The following is a 19,226-nucleotide window of genomic DNA, read 5'->3' on the forward strand; positions in this document are numbered from 1 at the left end:
ATTTTCCTTGTTTGATCTTTAGTTTTTTGTTTTTTGTGTTTTCCTTGTTTTTCTTGTGCATTTTCGAATTATTAGTGTCCAAAGTATAAAAATTTTTTAGTTTGGTGTCCTTTGTGTTTTTATTTTCTTAAAGATTTCAAAAAATTGTTCTTGGTGTTCATCTTGATCTTCAAAGTGTTCTTGGTGTTCATCTTGACATTCAAAGTTTTCTTGTTTGTTTTCTTTGTTTTGATCTAAAAATTCTAAGTTTGGTGTCATTTTATTGTTTTTCTCTTTCCTCATTAAATTCAAAAAAATATCTTTTCCTTTATTTACTCATCATTTTCGAATTCCTTAGGTTGACTTAGTCAAAGTTTTTAAAATTTGGTAGTTTCTTGTTAGTCAAGTTAAAATTTCAATTTTAAAAATTTATCTTTTTAAATCTTTTTCAAAACAAATTCTTTTCAATTTTCTTTTTTTATTTTTCGAAAATCTTTTATAAAATTTTTCAAAATCTTTTTCTTTTTTTTTTTATATAATTTTCGAATTACTTATCCTATTTTATTATTTTGATTGAAAAATTTTAAGTTTGGTGTTTTCTTGTTAAGAAAGTTTTAATCTTTAAAATTTTAAAATCATATCTTTTTCAAATCTTTTTAATTAGTTAATTATTCTAGTTTTCAATTTTCTTTTATTTCTTTTTCTTCTAATTTTTGAACTTATATTCAGTTTTTCATTTATTTTATTTTATTTTATTTTAATTTCGGTTTAAAAAAAAGAATAAAAGTTTTATTTACAATCCACATCATCTCCCTTTCTCCATCATGGACCTAAGTGGAAATGAACAGTCCAAAAGGACTCTAGGGTCATATGCTAACCCACTACTGCTTTATATGGGAGTAGTAACTGTATACCCCCCATCAGAGCCAGCAATTTTGAGCTAAACCCTCAGCTTATTATCATGGTGCAGCAAAATTGCCAGTATTCCGGTCTTCCACAGGAAGAACCTACTGAGTTTCTGGCACAGTTCTTACAAATTACTGACACAGTACGTGATAAGGAAGTAGATCAGGATGTCTACAGATTATTACTATTTCCATTTACTATAAAAGATCAAGCTAAGAGGTGGTTAAATAACCAACCCACAGCAAGCATAAGAATAAGGAAACAGTTATCAGACAAAATTCTGAATCAATATTTCCCTCCAAAAAGAATGACACAGCTAAGGCTGGACATCCAAGGCTTTAAACAAGAGGATAATGAATCTCTTTATAATACCTGGGAGAGGTACAGAGAGATGCTAAGGAAATGCCCCTCTGAAATATTTTCAGAATGGGTGCAGTTAGACATCTTTTACTATGGACTTACAGAAAAGGCCCAGATGTCTCTAGACCACTCAGCTGGTGGATCTATACATATGAGAAAGACAATTGAAGAGGCTCAAGTGCTCATTGATACAGTTGCCAGAAATCAGCACCTGTACTCAAGTGGTGAGACCTCCATGAAAGAAGAGGCTGAGGCAGTATCCACTGGACTTAGTCCTCCAAAACAAATTGCTGAACTCAATCAGCAGCTATTTTCTATAACAAAACAGTTAGCAGAATTTAAAGAGATGCTACAAGAAACCAAAGATGCTAACCAGAATATGGAAAACACTTGAATCAGAAAAGACAGCAATTATCTAAACAGATAATAGAAGAATGCCAAGCTGTTCATTTAAGAAGTGGAAAGAAATTGAATGTCTCAACTCAAAGCAGCAGGAAGCCAAGAAAGGAACATCTGACAGAGGATGACCAAGCCACTGCCCAAAATCCCTCTGAGGAAAGTAGGAGCCCAGAGAGAAATGATTCTGGCGTTCAAATGCCAGAAAAGGGTCAGAAGTTGGCGTTAAACGCCCAGTGGATGGCCAATTCTGGCGTTGAACGCCCAAAAAACACCCAGTTCTGGCATTTAAATGCCAATAAGGGATTAGACAACTGCAAGTGCTGATAACAACCCCTTTAAGCAGGCTTTTCCGACCACTTCTGTAGGAAATAAACCTGCAGCAACTAAGATTGAAGAATATAAAGCCAAGATGCCTTACCCTCAGAAACTCCGCCAAGAGGAACAGGATAAATAATTTGCCTGCTTTGCAGACTATCTCAGGCTCTTGAAATAAAGATTCCGTTTGCATAGTCACTTGAGCAAATACGCTCTTATGCTAAGTTCATGAAAGAGATCTTAAGTCATAAGAAGGATTGGAGAGAGACTGAAAAAGTTTTTCTCACTGAAGAATGCAGTGCAGTCATTTTAAAAAGCTTATCAAAGAAGCTTAAAGATCCGAAAGATTCGAACAAGGGAATAGAGGTGGATCAAGCTAAGGTAGAGGTAATTGAAAAATTACCACCAACTGCCAATGTTAAGGCAATCCGAAGCTTTCTGGGGCATGCAGGATTCCATAGGAGGTTTATAAAGGATTTTTCAAAAATTGCAAAACCACTGAGCAATCTGCTAGCCGTTGATACACCATTTGTCTTTGACACAGAGTGTTTGCAGGCCTTTGAGACTCTGAAAGCTAAGCTGGTCACAGCACCAGTCATTTCTACACCAGACTGGATATTACCATTCGAACTAATGTGTGATGCTAGTGACCTTGCCATTGGTACAGTATTGGGACAGAGGCATGAAAAGCTTCTGCATGTCATTTATTATGCTAGCCATGTTTTAAATGACGCGCAGAAAAATTACACAACCACGGATAAGGAGTTGCTTGTAGTGGTTTATGCCATTGACATGTTCAGATCTTACTTAGTAGGATCAAAAGTGATTGTGTACACTGACCATGCTGCTCTAAAATATCTCCTCACAAAGCAGGATTCAAAACCCAGACTCATAAGATGGGTGTTGCTTCTGCAAGAGTTTGATATAGAAATAAGAGACAGAAAAGGGACAGAGAACCAAGTAGATGATCACCTGTCCCGGATAGAACCAGTAGCAGGAGCGTCCCTCCCTCCTACTGAGATCTCTGGAACTTTTTCAGATGAGCAACTCTTTGCCATTCAGGAAGTACCGTGGTTTGCAGACATTGCAAACTATAAAGCTGTGAGATTCATACCCAAAGAGTACGGTAGGCAAAAAACAAAAAAATTGGTTTCTGATGCAAAGTACTACTTGTGGGATGAACCATATCTCTTTAAAAGATGTGCAGACGGAATAATCCGTAGAAGTGTACGTAGAAAAGAGGCACAGAAGATCCTATAGCATTGCCATGGATCACAATATGGAGGACATTTCGGAGGTGAGCGAACAGCCACAAAGGTTCTCCAATGTGGCTTCTACTGGCCTACTCTCTACAGAGACTCCCAAGAGTTTGTACGTAACTGTGACAGTTGCCAGAGAGCTGGTAATCTGCCTCACGGTTATGCCATGCCTCAGCAAGGGATCTTAGAGATTGAGTTGTTTGATGTATAGGGTATTGACTTCATGGGGCCTTTCCCACCATCATATTCAAGCACTTATATTCTGGTGGCAGTAGACTATGTATCTAAATGGGTAGAGGCAATTGCAACACCCACTAATGATACTAAGGCAGTGATAAAGTTCCTCCAGAAGCACAACTTCAGTAGGTTCGGTGTCCCTAGGGTACTGATCAGTGATGGAGGCACTCATTTCTGCAATAAGCAGCTTGACTCTGCTCTGATCTGATATAGAATTAACCACAAAGTGGCAACTCCATATCATCCACAGACAAATGGGCAGGTTGAAGTCTCAAATAGTGAACTAAAATGAATCCTGGAACGGACTGTAAGTTACCCGTAGAATGGATTGGGCAAGAAGTCTAGATGATGCTCTGTGGGCATATAGAACCGCATTCAAGACTCCTATAGGGACCTCTCCATACCAGCTTGTGTATGGAAAAGCCTGTCATCTGCCAGTGGAACTAGAACACAAGGCCTACTGGGCAACCAGGTTCCTGAACCTTGATGCTAACGTAGCTGGAGAGAAAAGACTACTCCAGTTGAATGAGCTGGAGGAGTTCAGACTCAATGCTTTCGAAAATGCTAAAATTTACAAGGAGAAAGTAAAAAGGTGGCATGACAGAAAGCTGTCATCTAGAGTCTTTGAGCCAGGACAGAAGGTTCTGCTGTTTAACTCTAGGCTCAGATTGTTCCCTAGGAAATCGAAATCCTGGTGGAAGGACCATATGTGATTACAAGTGTGTCACCATATGGATATGTAAAGCTTCAGGATATTGACTCTGACAAAAAGTTCATTGTTAATGGACAGAGAGTCAAACATTATCTTGAAGGCAATGTTGAGCAAGAGTGCTCAAAACTGAGACTAAATTAAAAGCTCAGTAAAGTCCAGCTAAAGACAGTAAAGAAGCGCTTGTTGGGAGGCAACCCAGCCATTATAAAAAATTAGATGTTTATAACAATTATATAAGTCTATTTAATTACTTTTGTTATTCATGTTCGTTAATACTTTTCAGTGAACAAGTCAGGAAAATGAAGGTTCAGAACATAAAGCAGAGGAATCACAGAGAAAAAGAGCTCACTGGCGTTAAACGCCAGTAGAGAGGCATTTTGGGCATTAAACGCCAGAATGGCTATCATTCTGGGCGTTTAACACCAGTAAAGGTATCATTCTAGGCGTTAAACGCCAGAATGGGAAGCATTCTAGGCGTTTAACGCCAGAAACAGCAGCATCCTGGGCGTTCAGAAAAAAGCCCATCAACAAAGGATTTCTGGAGTTTAACGCCAGCCAGGGTACTTGGCTGGGCGTTAAACGCTCAAAATGGCTACCAGATGGGCGTTCAATGCCAGAATGGCTATCATTCTGGGCGTTTAATGCCAAAGCAGCAAGGGGGTGGTAATTTCGTTTCCAATTCAATTTTTTTCGAATTTTCATGTTTTAATTCAAAATTTTCTGCATCAAAACATTATAAACATTAAATTTTTAATTTCTATTTCCAAAAATTATTAATCTTTTAAATTCTTTTTAATTCTTTTTCAATTCTTTTCAATTCTTTCCCAAAACGTTTTTAAAACTCATTTATCTTTTTAAGTTTTTTCCAAATCTTTTTAAATTGCTTCATATTATCTTAGATACATTAACAATATTTCAACTTTAACTTGCTCCTATCTTTGTAATATCTTTTAAATTTTCAAATTCTTATCTTTTTCTTATCATGTTTATCTTTTATCAATCATACCTTTCATCTTATCTTTTTCGAAAATGCGAAACCCATCCCTCCCTCCCCTTTAAATACACATTCGGCCAGCCCCTTTTCACCCATCATTCAAATCTTTCTCTCCATCTATTCATCATCTTTCCTTTTATTTTTTCTTGAGGGCAAGCAAATCTCTAAGTTTGGTGTGATTTTCGTGATCCCTGAGCTAAAATAAACTAATCTCAAGGCTCCCAAAGGAAGACAAACCACTTCAAGAGGTAAAAAAGAAAGCAATCCAAAACCACTTTAGATGAATGAGAATTTCTACCCCAAAGAACATGCAGACCATTACTTCAAAATTGTGTGCAGAAGATCAGTGATCCCGGAAGTTAAGTTCAATCTAAAAGAAGACGAATACCCGGAGATCCAAGAGTAGATTCGAAACAGGGGGCTGGGAAGTCCTGGCTAATCCTGAGATACATGTTGGATGAAATATGATCCAGGAATTCTATGTAAATTTGTGGATGACGGATAAGCAAAGATTAGAGGGAACTGCTTTCTACTCCTTTCGGACTATGGTCAGAGGGAAGATTATTTACTTCCACTTTAACAAAGTCAAAGAAGTTCTCAAACTTCCTCAACTACAAGATGATCTAGAATCCTTTAATAGGAGAATGGCCAAAGATAAAAGGCTAGATCAAGTTCTAGAGGACATATGCCTCCGAGGAACCAAGCAGATTACTAATACAAAAGGTGTTCCAAACCAGCTAGAGGTTGACTAGATTTCATTGGGCGTTCTATACTCCCAACCAGCAACCGCTCTGAAGTCAGTGTCAAGAGAGCAGTGATGATTCACTGTATTATATTGGGGAAAGAGGTAGAGATTCATCAACTGATCCCTGGTGAAATTTATATATTTGCAAACAAGGAATCCACTGGTGCCAAATTGCTTACCCAAGCTTGATTAGTCTGTTATGTAAAGATGCGGTGGGTAAAGATAAGTGTGGATGAATATATCCCAATTGAACGTCTAGTCACCAAAAAGGTGATGGATGGAACTCAAGTTCAAGACAACCCCATCAAGAGGAGGGCACATGAGCTCCTCCTAGAAATTTCTCAATTTGAATTCTGGGCCCGCTTAGAAGCTTCTGTCACCAAGCTGCAAGAAGCTATGGATCAACTCAAAGAAGAGCAAAAAAATCAAAATAGCATGCTCTGCAAACTGCTCAAGGAACAGGAGAAGCAGGGGCATGATCTACAGGAGCTGAAGTGCCAGAAACTGTCCCCTGAAGTGCCAGACGTCCCACAGATAGAAGGAGCCAACACCCTTTAAAGCTAAAGGTTGTTTAGTCCTAACTATGTGATAACTTTTATTGAACCTATTACAAGAGATATATGAAGCATTAGTATTAGAGTAGTTTATTTTTATGCCTGTAATTATTATTCCATAAGTATTAGTAGTATTTAAATCTCCATTTTAATTCTCTGTTATTTTAATTAATAAAATCTGAATTGCATGAGTAGTATTTTATTTTTATTTTCCAAATTGGCTATTTGTATGCGAAATTGTTACTCTGGGGTTGTAAAATTTGTTGTTCGTTCTCTCCCTGGCATGGCGCCAATAACTGGTGCACAATACCATGGTCCAAACATAACTTCACAAATTCGCAAAACTAACCAGCAAGTGCACTGGGTCGTCCAAGAAATAAAACCTTACGTGAGTAAGGGTCGATCCCACGGAGATTGTTGGTATGAAGCAAGCTATGGTCATCTTGTTAATATCAGTCAGGCAGATATCAAATGGTTATGGAGTTTTCGAATAATAATAATAAATAAACAAAAAATAAAGATAGAAATACTTATGTAATTCATTGGTGAAAATTTCAGACAAGCGTATAGAGATGCTTTCGTTCCTCTGAATCTCTGCTTTCCTGCTGTCTTCATCCAATCCTTCCTACTCCTTTCCATGGCAAGCTTTCTGTAAGGGCATCACCATTGTCAATGGCTACATCCCATCCTCTCTGTGAAAATGGTCCAAATGCTCTGTCACGGCATGGCTAATCATCTGGAGGTTCTCGATCATACTGGAATAGGATTTACTATCCTTTTGCGTTTGTGACTACGCCCAGCACTCGCAAGTTTGAAGTTCGTCACAGCCATCCCTTCCCAGATCCTACTCAGAATACCACAGACAAGGTTTAGACTTTCTAGATCTCAGGAATGGCCATCCATGGGTTCTAACTTATACCACGAAGATACTAATAACTCGGACTCGGTCCCCTGTATTAGATATCTAAGAGATACTCATTCTAGCTTGGTTGCATGTAGAACGGAAGTGTTTGTCAGGCACGCGTTCATAACTGAGAATGATGATGAGCGTCACATAATCATCACATTCATCATGTTCTTGGGTGCAAATGGATATCTTAAAAGCGGAATAAGTTGAATTGAATAGAAAATAGTAGTACTTTGCATTAAATCATGAGGAACAGCAGAGCTCCACACCTTAATCTATGGAGTGCAGAAACTCTACCATTTGAAAATACATAAGTGATAATGGTCCAGGCATGGCCGAATGACCAGCCCCCATGAAAGTCTAAGATAGCATAAAACTGATCAAAGGTCTTTTTATACAATAGTAAAAAGTCCTATTTATACTAAACTAGTTACTAGGGTTTACAGAAGTAAGTAATTGATGCATAAATCCACTTCCGGGGCCCACTTGGTATGTGCTTGGGCTGAGCTTGAAGTTTACACGTGGAGTGGTCATTTTTGGAGTTGAACGCCAGTTTGTAACGTGTTTCTGGCGTTCAACTCTAGTTTGTGACGTGTTTCTGGTGTTTAACTCTAGACTGTAGCGTAAAACTAGCGTTCAATGCCTTTTTGCATCGTCTAAACTCGTCCAAAGTTTGGACTATTATATATTTCTGGAAAGCCCTGGATGTCTACTTTCCAACGCAATTGGAAGCGCACCATTTTGAGTTCGGTAGCTCCAGAAAATCCACTTTGAGTGTATGGAGGTTAGAATCCAACAGCATCAGCAGTCCTTCTTCTACCTCTGAATCTGATTTTTGCTCAAGTCCCTCAATTTCTGCCAGAAAATACCTGAAATCACAGAAAAACACACAAACTCATAGTAAAGTCCAGAAATGTGAATTTAACATAAAAACTAATGAAAACATCCCTAAAAGTAACTAGATCCTACTAAAAAGATACTAAAAACAATGCCAAAAAGCGTATAAATTATCCGCTCATCACAACACCAAACTTAAATTGTTGCTTGTCCCCAAGCAACTGAAAATCAACTAGGATAAAAAGAAGAGAATATACTATAAATTCCAAAATATCAATGAAACATAGCTCCAATCAGATGAGCGGGACTTGTAGCTTTTTGCCTCTTGAATAGTTTTGGCATCTCACTTTATCCATTGAGGTTCAGAATGATTGGCATCTATAGGAACTCAGAGTTCAGATAGTGTTATTGATTCTCCTAGTTCAGTATGTTGATTCTTGAAGACAGCTACTTTATGAGTCTTGGCCGTGGCCCTAAGCACTTTGTTTTCCAGTATTACCACCGGATACATAAATGCCACAGACACATAATTGGGTGAACCTTTTCAGATTGTGACTCAACTTTGCTAAAGTCCCCAATTAGAGGTGTCCAGGGTTCTTAAGCACACTCTTCTTTTGCTTTGGACCTTGACTTTAACCGCTCAGTCTCAAGTTTTCACTTGACACCTTCACGCCACAAGCACATGGTTAGGGACAGCTTGGTTTAGCCGCTTAGGCCGGGATTTTATTCTTTAGGCCCTCCTATCCACTGACGCTCAAAGCCTTGGGATCCTTGTTATTTACCCTTGCCTTTTGGTTTTAAGGGTTATTGGCTTTTTTCTCTTGCCTTTTGGTTTTAAGAGCTTTTGGCTTTTTCTGCTTGCTTTTTCTCTTTTTTATTTTTTTTTTCACCATTTTTTTTCTTTCTTTTTTTTTTTTTGCAAGCTTTTGTATTCACTGCTTTTTCTTGCTTCAAGAATCATTTTTATGATTTTTCAGATTATCAAATAACATGTCTCCTTTTCATCATTCTTTCAAGAGCCAACATATTTAACATTCTTAAACAACAACTTCAAAAGACATATGCACTGTTCAAGCATTCATTCAAAAAACAAAAAGTATTGTCACCACATCAATATAATTAAACTAAGTTCAAGGATAAATTCAAAACTCATGTACTTCTTGTTCTTTTGAATTAAAACATTTTTCATTTAAGAGAGGTGATGAATTCATAGGACATTCATAACTTTAAGACAAATTTACTAAATACTAATGATCATGTAATAAGACACTAACATAGATAAGCACTTAACATAGAAAAAAAACAGAAAATTTAAGAACAAAGAATGAGTCCACCTTAGTGATGGTGGCGTTTTCTCCTTGAGGAACCAATGATGTCCTTGAGCTCTTCTATGTCTCTTCCTTGTCTTTTTTGCTCCTCTCTCATAGCTCTTTGATCTTCTCTAATTTCATGGAGTATGATGGAGTGCTCTTGATGTTCCACCCTTAGTTGTCCCATGTTGGAACTTAGTTCTCCTAGGGAGGTGTTGAGTTGCTCCCAAAAATTCTGTGGAGGAAAGTGCATCCCTTGAGGTATCTCAGGGATTTCTTGATGATGAGCTTCCTCACGTGTTTCTTGAGCTCCATGAGTGGGCTCTCTTGTTTGCTCCATCCTTTTCTTAGTGATGGGCTTCTCTTCCTCAATGGGAATGTCTCCTTCTATGAAAGCTCCAGCTGAGTAACATAGATGGCAAATAAGATGAGGGAAAGCTAGCCTTGCCAAGGGGGAGGGCTTTTCGGCTATTTTGTAGTGTTCAAGGGAGATGAATTCATGAACTTCTACTTCCTCTCCAATCATGATGCTATGAATCATGATGGCTCGATCCACAGTAACTTCAGATCGGTAGCTAGTGGGAATGATGGAGCGTTGGATGAACTCCAACCATCCTCTAGCCACAGGCTTGAGGTCCAGTCTTCTAAGTTGAACCGGTTTGCCTTTTGAGTCAATCTTCCATTGAGCTCCTTCCACACATATGTCCATGAGGACTTGGTCCAACCTTTGATCAAAGTTGACCCTTCTAGTGTAGGGGCGTGCATCTCCTTGCATCATAGGCAAGTTAAACGCCACCCTCACATTTTCTGGACTAAAATCTAAGTATTTTTCCCGAACCATGGTGAGATAATTCTTTGGGTTCGGGTTCTTACTTTGATCATGGTTCCTAGTAATCCATGCATTAGCATATAACTCTTGAACCATTAGAATTCTGACTTGTTGGATGGGTTTTGTTAGAACTTTCCAACCTCTTCTTTGGATTTCATGTCGAATTTCCGGATACTCATTTCTCTTGAGTTTGAAAGGGACCTCAGGGATCACCTTCTTCTTGGCCACAACATCATAGAAGTGGTCTTGATGGGCTTTGGAGATGAATCTTTCCATCTCCCATGACTCGGAGGTGGAAGCTTTTGTCTTCCCTTTCCCTTTTCTAGAGGATTCTCCGGTTTTAGGTGCCATCAATGATAATGGAAAAACAAAAAGCTTTATGCTTTTACCACACCAAACTTAGAATATTGCTCACCCTCAAGCAAGAAAAGAAAGAATAGATGAAGAAGAAGAAGAAATGGAGGAGAAGGAGAGATAGATGTGTTTCGGCCAAGAAGAGGAGGAGGGGGTTGTGTTGTGTGAAATTGAAGAAGAATGGAGGGGTTTATATAGTGAAGGGAGAGGGGTTAGGTTCGGCCATTTAGGGTGGGTTTGGGTGGGAAAGTGATTTTGAATTTTGAAGGTAGGTGGGGTGTATGAAGTAGGTTTATGGGGAAGAGTGGGTGGATATGAGTGGTGAATAGGTAATAGGGAAGAGAGCTTGAGGTGATTGGTGAAGGGTTTTGGGGAAGGGTGTTTATTGGGAAGAGAGGATGAACATTGAGAAGAGGGAAGAGTATGAGTGGAGGTAGGTGGGGATCCTGTGGGGTCCACAGATGCTGAGATGATCCTGTGGGGTCCACAGATCCTGAAGTGTCAAGGAATTGCATCCCTGCACCAATTAGGCATGTAAAATGCCTTTGCATGCAATTTTGGCATTTAAACGCCGAATTGATGCTTGTTCTGGGCGTTCAGCGCCTAGATGTAGCATGTTTCTGGCGTTGAACGCCAGCTTCATGCTTGTTTCTGGCGTTCAGCGCCAGCTTTCCTCAGTGTGCATTTCTGGCGTCTGAACGCCAGGATGCTGCTTGTTTTGGGCGTTCAACGCCAGATCCATGCTCTGTTCTGGCGTTGAACGCCAGCCAGATGCTCCTTACTGGCGTTTAAACGCCAGTAAGCCCTTCCTCCAGGGTGTGATTTTTCTTCTGCTGTTTTTGATTCTGTTTTTGATTTTTCTATTTATTTTGTGACTCCACATGATTATGAACCTAATAAAACATGAAAGAACAATAAAATAAAAATAAAATTAGATAAATAAAAATTGGGTTGCCTCCCAACAAGCGCTTCTTTAATGTCAATAGCTTGACAGTGGGCTCTCATGGAGCCACACAGGTGATCAGGTCAATTTTATAGACTCCCAACACCAAACTTAGAGTTTGGATATGGGAGTTCAACACCAAACTTAGATTTTCGCTGAGGCCTCCCAACACCAAACTTAGAGTTTGACTGTGGGGGCTTTAGTTGACTCTGTACTGAGAGAAGCTTACTGTGCCTCTTTTCCATGTTGATAGAAGGATGTCCTTGAGTTTTAAACACAAGGGAGTCCTCATTCAATTGAAGGACTAGTTCACCTCTGTCAACATCAATCACAGCTCTTGCTATGGCTAGGAAGGGTCTTCCAAGGATGATGGATTCATCCTCATCCTTCCCAGTATCTAGGATTATGAAATCAGCAGGGATGTAAAGGCCTTCAACTTTTACTAACACGTCCTCTACCTGTCTATAAGCCTCTTTTCTTGAATTGTCTGCCATCTCTAATGAGATTCTAGCAGCTTGCACCTCAAAGATTCCCAGTTTCTCCATTACAGAGAGTGGCATGAGGTTTATTCCTGACCCAAGGTCACATAGAGCCTTCTCAAAGGTTATGGTGCCTATGGTACAAGGTATTAGGAACTTTCCAGGATCCTGTTTCTTCTAAGGCAGTCTCAGTTGATCCAGTGCATTTTGTTCATTGGTGAACAGGGGAGGTTCATCTCCCCAAGTCTCTTTACCAAATAAATTGGCATTCAGCTTCATGATTGCACCAAGGAACTTGGCAACTTGCTCTTCAGTAACATCTTCATTCTCTTCAGAAGAAGAGTACTCTTCAGAGCTCATGAATGGCATAAGGAGGTTCAATAGAATCTCTATGGTCTCTAGATGAGTCTCAGATTCCTTTGGTTCCTCAGAGGAAAACTCCTTATTGATCACTGGACATCCCAGGAGGTCTTCCTCCTTGGGATTCATGTCCTCCCCTTCCTCCTTGGATTCGGCCATGATGGTCAATTCAATGGCCTTGCACTCTCCTTTTGAATTTTCTTCTGTATTACTTGGGAGAGCACTAGGAGGGGTTTCAGTGATCTTCTTACTCAACTGGCCCACTTGTGCCTCCAAATTTCTAATGGAGGACCTTGTTTCATTCATGAAACTCAGAGTAGCCTTAGATAGATCAGGGACTAAGTTTGCTAAATTAGAGGTATTTTGTTCAGAGTTCTCTGTTTGTTGCTGAGTGGATGATGGAAAAGGCTTGCTATTGCTAAACCTATTTCTTCCACCATTATTAAAGGCTTGTTGAGGCTTTTGTTGATCCTTCCATGAGAAATTTGGGTGATTTCTCCATGAGGGGTTATAGGTGTTTCCATAAGGTTCACCCATATAATTTACCTCTACTATTGCAGGGTTCTCAGGATCATAAGCTTCTTCTTCAGAAGATGCCTCTTGAGTACTGTTGGATGCAGCTTGCATTCCATTCAGACTTTGAGAAATCATATTGACTTGCTGAGTCAATATTTTATTCTGAGCCAATATGGCATTCAGAGTATCAATTTCAAGAACTCCCTTCTTCTGAGGCGTCTCATTACTCATAGGATTCTTCTCAGAAGTGTACATAAACTGGTTATTAGCAACCATGTCAATGAGTTCTTGAGCTTCTGCAAGCATTTTCTTTAGGTGAATGGATCCACCTGCAGAAGTATCCAATGACATCTTAGCTAATTCAGATAGACCATCATAGAATATATCCAGGATGGTCCATTCTGAAAGCATGTCAGAAGGACACTTTTTGGTCAGTTCCTTGTATCTCTCCCAAGCTTCATAGAGGGATTCACCTTCTTTCTGTTTGAAGGTTTGAACATCCACTCTAAGCTTACTCAGCTTTTGAGGAGGAAAGAACTTGGCTAAGAAAGCCTTGACCAGCTTATCCCAAGAGTTCAGGCTATCCTTAGGTTGAGAGTCCAACCATATTCTAGCTCTGTCTCTCACGGCAAACGGGAAAAGCATGAGCCTGTAGACTTCAGGATCTACTCCATTAGTCTTAATAGTGTCACATATCTGCAAGAATTCAGTTAAGAACTGAAAGGGATCTTCAGATGGAAGTCCATGAAACTTGCAATTTTGTTACATCAGAGAAACTAATTGAGGTTTCAGCTCAAAGTTGTTTGCTCCAATGGTAGGAATTGAGATGCTTCTTCCATGTAAATTGGAATTAGGTGCAGTAAAGTCACCAAGCATCCTCTTTGCATTATTATTACTTTCGGCTGCCATCTCCTCTTCCTGTTCGAAAATTCCTGTAAGGTTTTCTCTGGATTGTTGTATTTTAACTTCTCTTAGTTTCCTTTTCAGAGTCCTTTCAGGTTCAGGATCTGTTTCAACAAGAATGTTCTTGTCCTTGCTCCTGCTCATATGACAAAGAAGGGAATAACAAAGAAAATATGGAATCCTTTATGTCACAGTATAGAGATTCTTTTGTGTGAGTAGAAGAAGAAAAGAATGTAATGTAAGGAAAGAGAAGGGAGGAGAATCCAAACACAAGGGTGAAGAGAGCAGAGATATGAGATGAAGAGAAGTGTTAGTAAGTAATAAATAAATAGAAGAAGATGAGAGAGAGAAGTTTTCGAAAATAATTTTTTGAAAAAGAGTTAGTGATTTTTAAAAATTGAAGGAGAATTAAAATTAAAATTAAAATTTAAACAATTAATTAATTAAAAAGAATTTTTGAAAAAGAGGGAGGTATTTTCGAAAATTAGAGAGGGATAGTTAGTTAGGTAGTTTTGAAGGAGATAAGAAATAAACAAAAAGTTAATTAGTTAGTTGAAACAAATTTGAAAATCAATTTTGAAAAGATAAGAAGATAAGAAGTTAGAAAAGATATTTTAAAATCAAATTTTTGAAAAAGATATGTTTTAAAAAGATATGATTAAAAAGATATGAAAAAAAGATAAGATAAAAAGATATTTTTGAAAAGATATGATTGAAATTAGTTTTGAAAAAGATTTGATTTTTAAATTCACAATTAATGACTTGATTCACAAGAAATCACAATATATGATTTTATAACTTAAAGTTTGAATCTTTCTTAAGAAGTAAGTAACAAACTTGAAATTTTTGAATCAAAACATTAATTGATAATATTTTCGAAAATTTGATGTAAAATTAAGAAAAATGAAAAAGATATGATTTTTGAAAAAGATTTTGAAAAAAGATAAGATTTTTAAATTGAAAATTTGATTTGACTCATAAGAAACAATTGAATTTTAAAATTTTTTGAAAAAGTCAATCCAAATTTTCGAAATTTATGAGAGAAAAAGGGAAAGATATTTTTTTTATTTTTGAATTTTAATAAGGAAAGAGAAAAACATGAAAAAGACTCAATGCATGAAAATTTTAGATCAAAACAATGAATGCATGCAAGAATACTATGAATGTCAAGATGAACACCAAGAACACTTTGAAGATCATGATGAACATCAAGAACATATTTTTGAAAAATTTTCAAGAAAAGAAAACATGCAAGACACCAAACGTAGAAATTTTTCATGTATAAACACTATGAATACAAGAATGCATATGAAAAATAAGAAAAGACACAAAACAAGAAAATATGAAGATCAAACAAGAAGACTGGCCAAGAACAACTTGAAGATCATGAAGAACACTATGAATGTATGAATTTTCGAAAAAATGCAAAAAATTTTAGAAAAAATGCAATTGACACCAAACTTAAAAATTGACTCAAGACTCAAACAAGAAACACAAAATATTTTTGATTTTATGATTTTATGATTTTTTTTTGTATTTTCTTTTAAATTTTTTTCGAAAAACATATAGGAAAAAGAAAATAAGAAATTCAAAATTTTTTAATAAGAATCTCAGGAATCTTTCAATGTTGGCCTAAAGCTCCAATCCAAGGGTTGGGCATGGCTTAATAGCCAGCTAGCTTTAGGATATAAATCAGGCATGCAACAGCTGATATTCCAATTAACTTGCCTCTATGCTGATGGTTGGAAGCCACAGTCCAAAAGAATTAGACATGGCTTTACACCCAGCCAGGCTTCAACATGCTTCATGAAACTCTAGAATTTATTCTTAAAAATTCTGAAATAATTTTCAAAAACAAAGGGAAAAATTTTTTTTTGAAAATAAAACTAAAAAGAAAATTACCTAATCTGAGCAACAAGATGAACCGTCAATTGTCCAAACTCGAACAATCCCCGGCAACGGTGCCAAAAACTTGGTATTGTTGCCGGACCAACTTGGCACTGATGTTACCAGACCAAAACTTGCCAAAAACTCGAACAATCCCCGGCAACGGCGCAAAAAACTTGGTATGCGAAATTGTTACTCTGAGGTTGTAAAATTTGTTGTTCGTTCTCTCCCTGGCATGGCGCCAATAAATAGTGCACAATACCATGGTCCAAACATAACTTCACAACTTCGCACAACTAACCAGCAAGTTCACTGGGTCGTCCAAGTAATAAAACCTTACGTGAGTAAGGGTCGATCCCACAGAGATTGTTGGTATGAAGTAAGCTATGGTCATCTTGTTAATCTCAGTCAGGCGGATATCAAATGGTAATGGAGTTTTCGAATAATAATAATAAATAAACAGAAAATAAAGATAGAAATACTTATGTAATTCATTGGTGAGAATTTCAGACAAGCGTATAGAGATGCTTTCGTTCCTCTGAATCTCTGCTTTCCTGCTGTCTTCATCCAATCCTTCCTACTCCTTTCCATGGCAAGCTTTCTGTAAGGGCATCACCGTTGTCAATGGCTACATCCCATCCTCTCCGTGAAAATGGTCCAAATGCTCTGTCACGGCATGGCTAATCATCTGGAGGTTCTCGATCATACTGGAATAGAATTTACTATCCTTTTGCGTCTGTCACTACGCCCAGCACTTGCAAGTTTGAAGTTCGTCACAGCCATCCCTTCCCAGATCCTACTCGGAATACCACAGACAAGGTTTAGACTTTTCGGATCTCAGGAATGGCCATCCATGGGTTCTAACTTATACCACGAAGATACTAATAACTCGGACTCGGTCCCCTGTATTAGATATCTAAGAGATACTCATTCTAGCTTGGTTGCATGTAGAACGGAAGTGTTTGTCAGGCACGCGTTTATAAGTGAGAATGATGATGAGCGTCACATAATCATCACATTCATCATGTTCTTGGGTGCGAATGGATATCTTAGAAGCGAAATAAGTTGAATTGAATAGAAAATAGTAGTACTTTGCATTAAATCATGAGAAACAGCAGAGCTCCACACCTTAATCTATGGAGTGCAGAAACTCTACCGTTTGAAAATACATAAGTGATAATGGTCCAGGCATGGCCGAATGGCCAGCCCCCATGAAAGTCTAAGATAGCATAAAACTGATCAAAGGTCTTTTTATACAATAGTAAAAAGTCCTATTTATACTAAACTAGTTACTAGGGTTTACAGAAGTAAGTAATTGATGCATAAATCCACTTCCGGGGCCCACTTGGTGTGTGCTTGGGCTGAGCTTGAAGTTTACACGTGGAGAGGTCATTCTTGGAGTTGAACACCGGTTTGTAACGCGTTTCTGGCGTTCAACTCTGGTTTGTGACGTGTTTCTGGCGTTTAACTCTAGACTGTAGCATAGAACTGGCATTCAACGCCCTTTTACGTCATCTAAACTCGGCTAAAGTATGGACTATTATATGTTTCTGGAAAGCCCTGGATGTCTACTTTCCAACGCAATTGGAAGTGCGCCATTTTGAGTTCTGTAGCTCCAGAAATCCTACTTTGAGTGCAGGGAGGTCAGAATCCAATAGCATCAGCAGTCCTTCTTCTACCTCTGAATCTGATTTTTGCGCAAGTCCCTCAATTTCAGCCAGAAAATACCTGAAATCACAGAAAAATACACAAACTCATAGTAAAGTCCAGAAATGTGAATTTAACATAAAAGCTAATGAAAACATCCCTAAAAGTAACTAGATCCTACTAAAAACATACTAAAAACAATGCCAAAAAGCGTATAAATTATCCGCTCATCAGCTATAATTTATTCCTCTTATCATCATTAAACATGAATAAAATAGTAGATTTTTAGGAATAAGGGTGCAACCATTTTGAGTGTATTAATAAGAAAAATTCAAATTATTTATATGTGTTGGCATTACTTTAGATCTCTGAATGAATACATGAACAGAGCATATTTTGATACTAAAGATGCAAGTATGTATTGGCTCTTGAAGGAATGATGAAAAAGAGACATGTTATTGATAATCTGAAAAATCATAAAATTGATTCTTGAAGCAAGAAAAAGCAGTAAAAAACACAAAGCTTGCGAAAAAAAAAATATATGCAAAAAATAAAGGAAAAAAAGAGAAAGAGAAAGAAAAAACAAGCAGAAAAAGCCAGTAACCCTTTATACTAAAAGGCAAGGAAAAAAAACGGATCCAAGGCTTTGAGCATTAATGGATAGGAGGGCCCAAAGGAATAAAATCCTGGCCTAAGCGGATAAATCAAGCTGTCCCTAACCATGTGCTTGTAGCGTGAAGGTGTCAAGTGAAAAGCTTGAGACTAAGCGGTTAAAGTCGTGATCCAAAGCAAAAAGAGTGTGCTTAAGAACTCTGGGCACCTCTAACTGGGGACTCTAGCAAAGCTAAGTCACAATGTGAAAAGGTTCACCCAGTTATGTGTCTGTGGCATTTATGTATCCGGTGGTAAAACTGGAAAACAAAATGCTTAGGGTTACTGATGAGGAGAACTTTTGCGTGGTCTAGAAATTTGCGGATAAATCCTCGTTGCAAGTATAGTTTCTAAACCTTCAAAAGTCCTTTCATACAAACGTTTTGGTTGTCACAAGTAAAAAATCCCTAAATAAATTGATAACCGAAGTATTCAAACCTCGTGTCATCTTCTCAAGGAATTGCAGGAAAGTATGTTCTTATTATTGGTTATGGAGATTGTAAATTGGGGTTTTGAGAATGAGGAGGGAATGGTTTAATCAGCAATTAAAGTAAATGAAGAACAAGTAATTTAAATGGCAAGTAAAATAAATAAATGACTGTAAATAAACTTTTGGCAAGGTATGAGAAATTAGAGGTCCTATCCTAGTTATCCTTATCAATGATGATGAGAATTGAATCTTAATTCCACTTTGTTAACCTTTACTAAGATAAAGGAAGGTCAAGGGATTAATTGGTTTGATCTTCAAATCCTATTTATTTCCTAAGAAAAGATTGGGATTATTGAAGTTCAGTTTAATTAACAAAGATAGCAATTATCATTCATGTTTGAGTTTGATAACTCCCGAGTTACTGATTTCTTAACCAAGACCAAAAGGAGAAAAATAAATCTGCTGGAATAAAAATGTCTTCAGATGGGAATAACAGCAGCATAAATAAAAGAAAGCAATATTAAACTGAAATACCTCAAATAACATTAATTCAAAAGAGTAATCTGTAACATGGAAGAATTCATAAATCAAATTGCAAAAGTAAATAAAAGGGAATATTGAACCTGATAAAGAGATAATCCGGAAAGCGAATAAAATCCTAATTCTAAATCCTAATCCTAAAGAGAGAAGAGAGAGGAGAGAACCTCTCTCTA

The 19,226-nt window shown here is 37.6% G+C and overlaps 1 non-coding gene across 1 annotated transcript; it reads left to right on the plus strand.

The window, feature by feature from the left end:
• The first annotated feature begins 13,400 nt into the window (after positions 1 to 13,400).
• Positions 13,401 to 13,508, plus strand: LOC148568400 (small nucleolar RNA R71). The gene has a single exon (XR_015881812.1). It is a non-coding gene; the product is annotated as a small nucleolar RNA R71 (small nucleolar RNA).
• The last annotated feature ends 5,718 nt before the right edge of the window (positions 13,509 to 19,226 follow it).

This window comes from Arachis ipaensis, chromosome B4 (genome assembly GCF_059453495.1).
Source record: "Arachis ipaensis isolate K30076 ecotype BB chromosome B4, ASM5945349v1, whole genome shotgun sequence".
NCBI lineage: Eukaryota > Viridiplantae > Streptophyta > Magnoliopsida > Fabales > Fabaceae > Arachis > Arachis ipaensis.